This window comes from Indicator indicator, chromosome 32 (assembly GCF_027791375.1).
Source record: "Indicator indicator isolate 239-I01 chromosome 32, UM_Iind_1.1, whole genome shotgun sequence".
Taxonomy (NCBI): domain Eukaryota; kingdom Metazoa; phylum Chordata; class Aves; order Piciformes; family Indicatoridae; genus Indicator; species Indicator indicator.
In genome coordinates this window covers 4,550,408-4,556,892 of record NC_072041.1, presented here as the reverse complement: position 1 = coordinate 4,556,892, position 6,485 = coordinate 4,550,408, and positions in this window count along the sequence as shown.

Below are 6,485 nucleotides of genomic sequence, written 5' to 3'. Positions count from 1 at the left end.
TCAGTGACTGGATTTTTTTTTTTTATGCTATGTGAGGAACCACCTTGCACTGTTTTTTTTTTTTTTTTCTCTCCCTTCATGTCATCTCAGCTAAGTGACTCTACAGCTCTGTAGCCATTGCACATGAATTTCTGAACTGTCTGGTTTGGGTTTTTTTGCTCAGTGAAACAAACTTGGCTTTGATCTTTTTTTTTTTTTTTTTTTTTCCTCTCAAAAGATGCAAAGATTGCTTGTTGGCAAAGGGTAAAGTTGTTCATTTCAGCCTGTTCTTTTTTTCTTTTCTTTTCCCCCCCCCAAATTAGTGCATGTGTAAAGTGGCAGAATGAGGTTAATATGTAGAAGATTAACAGACTTTTTAATATTTTGTAAATATATTGGAATTATGTAATTATGTCATTTGTGGTAGTGAAAACAGGGATTGGGGGTTTAAAACAAGCTAAAGTTAAAAATGATAATAATCATGCAGCATGAAATATTACAAGTCTCATACTACTGCAGCAGGAGCACGGGCACAGCTCTCTAGTGTAGATGTTTCAGCAATTCAGTGTCATTGGCCTTGACTGCCATGGTCCCTCATGCCCCGCTCTGGTTTTTAATGCTTCTTTCCTCTTCTTTAATCTCCTTTTATTTTATTTTTATTTTGCAGGGGGAACAGACAAGCTTGTGAGAAATTGTAAATGCTTTACCCCTGCAGAGGTTCAGCTGCCCTGTGCAATACAATTGTTTGTATTTTCTTTATTTTTCCTTTTCTTTTGGTTTTTCCTCTCTTTTTTTTTTTTTTCTTTCACCTCCAATTAAGTCTTGGCATTAAGGGCTTTTAAGTTACTGGGTTAAAAAACACCACTTGGATGGTGAGCAAATTAGTGGCTGTTGCTGTGGGGTGCTGCCACAGCTCCTCTTCATTCCAGAGAGGCTGCCTGTAGCACAGTGATGGTCTGTTCACGCTGCTGACAGGGTGGATTGTTTGTCTAGTTGCTCGATTGTTTTGTTGGTAACTGAAGCTGGAGAGCCTGAGACCTGTACCTGGGCACCTTGGCTACCAGACTACATAGATCAGTATTTTGGGGTTGTGGTTTTTTTGCTGTTTAATTTTTCTGCTTTAGTAGTGGGAGGGTTTGGGGCATAGCTGGTACCATTTCTGTTACACTCCTGCTCATTCCCTGTAGCCCCTTGTACAGTAACTTGGACTGTTGATGTATTAAGCCTTTGTTTACACTTAGTAATTGTGTTTTCCTGCTGGTGAGAAACTAGAGCATAAAAGTATCCAACCAGCCAACCTTGGGAATCATCTTTGTCTTATTCCAAGTCCAGAGGGTTTTGGTTGTTCCTGATCAAAGCTCTGACTTGGAATTGCAAAAGGACTTTGCTAAGAAATAGCTGAAAGGTACGAGAAGGAAGTGATGTCCCCGTGGTGGTGAGTGCTAGGTTTTGTCAGGTCTTGGCTTTTACTTCATCTGGGCTTATGCAGAGCCTTGCATAAATGAGTATCTGCTTCCTTGAGTTGTACCTCTGCAGATGGATTAAAGAGTAACTTGTTTTGCTTGTAACAGGAGACTAGGACTCCACTGACTGCTCAGCACGGTAAGCAAGCTCCAGTTTTTGCTCTTGTCTGTAGTCTGCCTTTGTTCCAGGTGCACAGCCCACATCTCCCAGCAGGCTGGTTAGTGGCAGGACCCAGCAGGGACCTGCTGCAGGGGGTCAGAGTGCTAGAGGAGCAACAAGCAAGCCAAAGGGTGGGCACGAAGGGTTGGAATGCAAAGAGGAAAGATAAGAAGCAATCCAGCTGTTCCCTAGTTTTGATTTTCAGAGCAGACCTATCCTCACCTAGTGCTGTGTGAAATGGGATCTGGTGGTGGGTTCCATCCGGGGTGACGCTCGACTGCGGAGTGCCTTTTCCAATCGTAGCTGGAGCTGGAAGCAGGGAGGAGAACCCAGAACCCACACAAGCAGCTTAACTGCTTTGGGGGGGGGTTGTTTTTTTATGTAAAATTTTAGATTTCTAAAAATGGGGAAATGGTTTTGACTACTTAATGTGGTAATATAACTGCTAGTTTTAAGTAAACTGGGAAACTTTTAACTTATGTCTGACAGTTGTCCTGTGTTAATGTGTAGAAGACTTATCCTTCCATATACTGTTGCTGTAGCTGCTGTATTTTAGACCAAAACTGATCATGACTTAATGGTAATGCTGAAAGGTTGTAAAAGTCCTGATGCAGTTTGTAGCCACTGTGGGTATAACTTTTCAGATGTGTATATTGGTAACAGGTCAGTTTGGAAAGTCTATAAGCTACAATAAATTTCTGGTTCTAAAGGTGGTTTGCATTTATTTCTTATTGAACAGGACAGAGCTGAATCAAGTTAAATTAAGTGTGTGTTAATTTACTTCTGCTGGTGGCAGTAGAAGGGTTTTGTTCTGGGTGTGCTGTGTTCTTTCAAGCACAGGAAGACTGCAGCAGCAGGTGTGTGCAATTAATCAATAATCTTTATTTTCTGACTTACAAAACATGTACCTAAAGCAACAGAGAAGTTAAACATGTAAACAGTCTCTTCATACAGAACCACGGTTTGGCTTAAAAAAATACTTCTTTTTCAAAGGCAACAGAATAAGCACAATCAGTTTGTACAGAGTTAAAAAAAATAATCACAGAAACATCTCTAAATAAATAGACTAGAAAGGGAGGTCCCTTTGAGCATATTTATAAAATCAGAAGCTGCTTGTTTCTAATGAAATGTACATTGTGAAAGTGATTTCAGCTTCACTCTGCAGTACAATTCAACGTGCTGAAAACTACCAGGTGAGCTGCTGCTTTGTAAATCTGGAGTCAGAGGCTCTTTGCTGACCCAGTAGAGCCATCAGAGTTTCATTCAAGATGTGATTCCAGTGGTGTGCACAGAAGAAGGTCCAGCTGATGACTCACTGGTCTTTACTTCTTACTGGTAAGTCAATTCTCTAAGTAACCTCCCTGTAGAACTGTGCTGGGTTGAGAAACACCCTTGGAGTGCTCAGGTCGTGCAGTTTGCACTCCTACAGCTTTGTTTTATTGCACTTCCAAAACTGGAGGACAGATGTCAGGAGCCACTGCTGCTTTGTGCTGCTGTAAAATCATAGTAGGGCTTGAGTTGCCTGGGAATACCCTGGAAACTACCAAATGGTGCCAGCTGCTGCAAGCTGCAAACCAAGGCCCCACCAAGGAGACTGTGAGGTAAGAGCCTTGCTGCAGTGTGGGGGCAGGATCCTGGAGTCCCACCTGGTGGCAGTTAAGTGCTTTTACATTACAGATTTCTCTTCCCTTTCACCAGAACATACAAACCACTGAGGTTGTTGTGGTTTCAGAGCATCTCAGCTTAATGGGGCCTGATATTTTTGTATACTTTTTGCTCTGTAAATTAGTTTGATAAGGAAGTAAACAGCAATCTTTATTCTGCTTCAGAGCACAGATAAAGTTGTGTGGCCCCAAGGAGTGCTGCATGCAAACAGTCTGGGCATAGCAGCCCCAGACAGGTCATAAATGTCAGCTTCTCCCCATGGAGCAGCAGTAAGTTAGATGGATGCAGCCCTGTTCTCTGAGCATGCAGAGAGCTCTAAATCCTGCAACTGTTTAGTACTTATTCTAGTATCAAAACAACTTAAAACTTGAATATTGGCCTTCTGTCTTCCTCTTTGCATTTCCTGTTTAGCCTTTCAGCAGGATCTGTGATTGCGGAAAGTTTTCTATATATATCATATATAGAATCTTGGTCTCCACACATCCTGCTTTTAAAAGGCCCTTGAAGAATAACAGAAGATGGCATCAAATCCTTAGAGCACAATGGTGGGACCCTGTGAAAGCCTTGTCCTAGAAGGCAGGCAGCACAAAGGTCTGCTGCACGAAGAAGGTGCTTACTGGACCCTGGTGGGTGCATCCTGCACATGAGCTGGGGAGGAGCAGCATGTGAGGTTTTTCTGGGGACAAAAGGAGGTGAGGGATGCAGTCATCAGGTGGGGGGAGCAGGACCTTGCTGTGAGGGCACAGACTTGCTGTCACTTGTGGTAGGGCAGCTGGGGAACTGCTGCCCTGTGAAAACTTGCATTTGCCCAAGTCGTTACATTAATATTTTTTTTTCTAATTGGATGTGAGAGATCCAAGCATCTTCCTACTCCTCGTTTAAATGCTGATAGCCAGTGCCCTCCTAGCCTGTGAAGCTAAGGTTCTAATCTGGCTCAGGGAAGGAAAATTATCCTTTTGGTACTTAAAACACCTAAAAAAAAGTCTGATGGTTTACTCTCAATTTTTTGACCAGCTCAGTTTCCCAGTACTACAAGTATGGACTGACTGGTTTAAGATTGGATTTGAAACCTAAGACCACTCCCTGCAATTCCCTAGCCCCTAGAGAACCACAGCAGTGGAAATGATTTTTAGCACGGTGCAGAGTGCTCAGCAGTACTCCAGGAAGTTTCTTTGGGTCTAACCTCTGGAAGCAGCAGCTCTAGAGTGCTGGCTCCAGTGGAGAGGGTGTTTTGTTCCCTGCAGGTCTGTCTGTGCACATTTATCCCCTGTTCTTTTCCTAGTGTTATTGGAGGACATGAAGCCAGCCCTCTGCTGTAGCTAACACAGAACTCACAGCCAAAACAGTTACTTGCTGCAAACGTTTTTCAGTGCTACTTACTGTTACTGTGGATCACACAGTATGTGCCAGTCTGTCTCAAAATGTTCTGGCCACTTCTTACATTCAGTGTAGAAAAAGGGGCTCTCCAAGAGTGATTTCAAGTTAAAATAAGAATTGTCTTCTATAAAATTGCTGCTTCAAGTAAGAGATGCTCTGTGAGGCAACCTGGTTTATATGAATGCCTCTGGCCCAGTATAGAATAGACTTCATAACATCTGTGATGAGAAGAAACTGTAAATACTTCAAATCAGAATTGAGGTCCTGGTTGGTTGTGAAGGGGGCAAGGGGAAGGGTTTATTAAAGGTGTTTCATATTCCAGTCACTGAGCAAACCTAGTACTAACTGCTCTTCATTTCTACATAGGAAGGAGGTTACTTTTTGAAGGCAGTATTTACTTAGTTGTGAAGAACAAATGAATTTGAATTTGTCCTCTGCACTGGTGGCTTTCAACAGCCAGCACAGGGCAGCAGTCTTTTAAAACTGAAGTACAGGGATCTCCCAGCATGTTAGCCCCTTGCCAAAGCAGGATCACCCTGTGGCAGGCTGCACAGGAAGGCATCCAGGTGGGTTTTGAATAGCTCCCTCCACAGCCTTTCTGGAAAGGCAGCCTGCTCCAGTGTTCTGCCACCCTCACAAGAGAGAAGTGTCTCTTCCTGTTGAGGTGGAGAAGTCAGGTGTACCTTGTGCTGGATGCAAAATTCCTATCAAATTTATCCCATGACAGGAAAGATGTATTAAAAATAAATAGTTTGTGTTCTAAACTTGCTGGGTTTGTGGGAATTTTAAACCGGCCCTGAAAGTTAAATTTCCATGAGAACTGCTCATCATTTGCCAATGCAGGTCTCTGTTGGCACATGAGGAACAGGATCTAAAATGCCTGGAGGTTTGGGATTATTTTAACCTACCTGAGTAAGTAAAAGACTTTAAGAACAGTTCTGAGAGTAAAATAAACTTGCTCTATCTAGTTAAGGGTATACTGAGCAAATACAAGATCCAGCTTCAGGGGTGTCTTGAAAATTAGCCCATGCTCTTCCTTAAAAAGCAGGAATGAGAGTACTTCAGAGGAATCTGATGTGGGAGAATGGAAGGAAGTCCTGCAGGGAACTGCTAAAAGAAGCAGGTACTAACCACACCACTCCACCTATCTTCCAGCATGAGCTGCAGCCTGCTTGGTGCACCTCACTCCCCTGTGTGAGGCAGTGAGTAGCAGCAATGGCTCCTGTTCATCTGTCCCTGTGCAGCTGCAGTGCTCAGAACTGCTCACCCCGTGAGGACACCAGCTGGAGACAAAAATATGACACATGAGTAGAAATACAGCACCTTTGGGGAGGTGGGGCAGACTCTGCTCAGGAAGGAGGCAGAGGCAGCAGTGAGAGGGGGGAGGCTGGAGCAGACAGTTTGTCCTGATTTAGGAAGCAGCACAGATGAGCACAGCTTGCTCCCTGGCTGAACCCCTCACAGACACAGTCTTTGCACACCAGCTCTAACAACAGGCAAGGAGTTGTGTACCGTGGTTGAAAGAAGGAAGAGTGTGGAAAGGAACAGGGAATAGATTTGTAGGAAGATGAGAGTTGAGATGCAACTTACTGTAAGTGTTTCAGTGTTAACCACTCACCCGGCACCCCTCTATCCTCACACAGGAACACAGACTGGCCAAAAAACTTGGGCACAGACCGGTGCCATCTGTCCCAGCTGACACTGGACTGTCAGTGCTACTGCCCTGTGATGATGCAGCTGTAGGCCAGGGCCCTGCATGCAGGTACTGCAGGGAAACCAGGTGGCAAACTGGCTCAGGAGAAACATGTGGCAACCAATGCTCCAGGCCAGTTTTGAGAAGC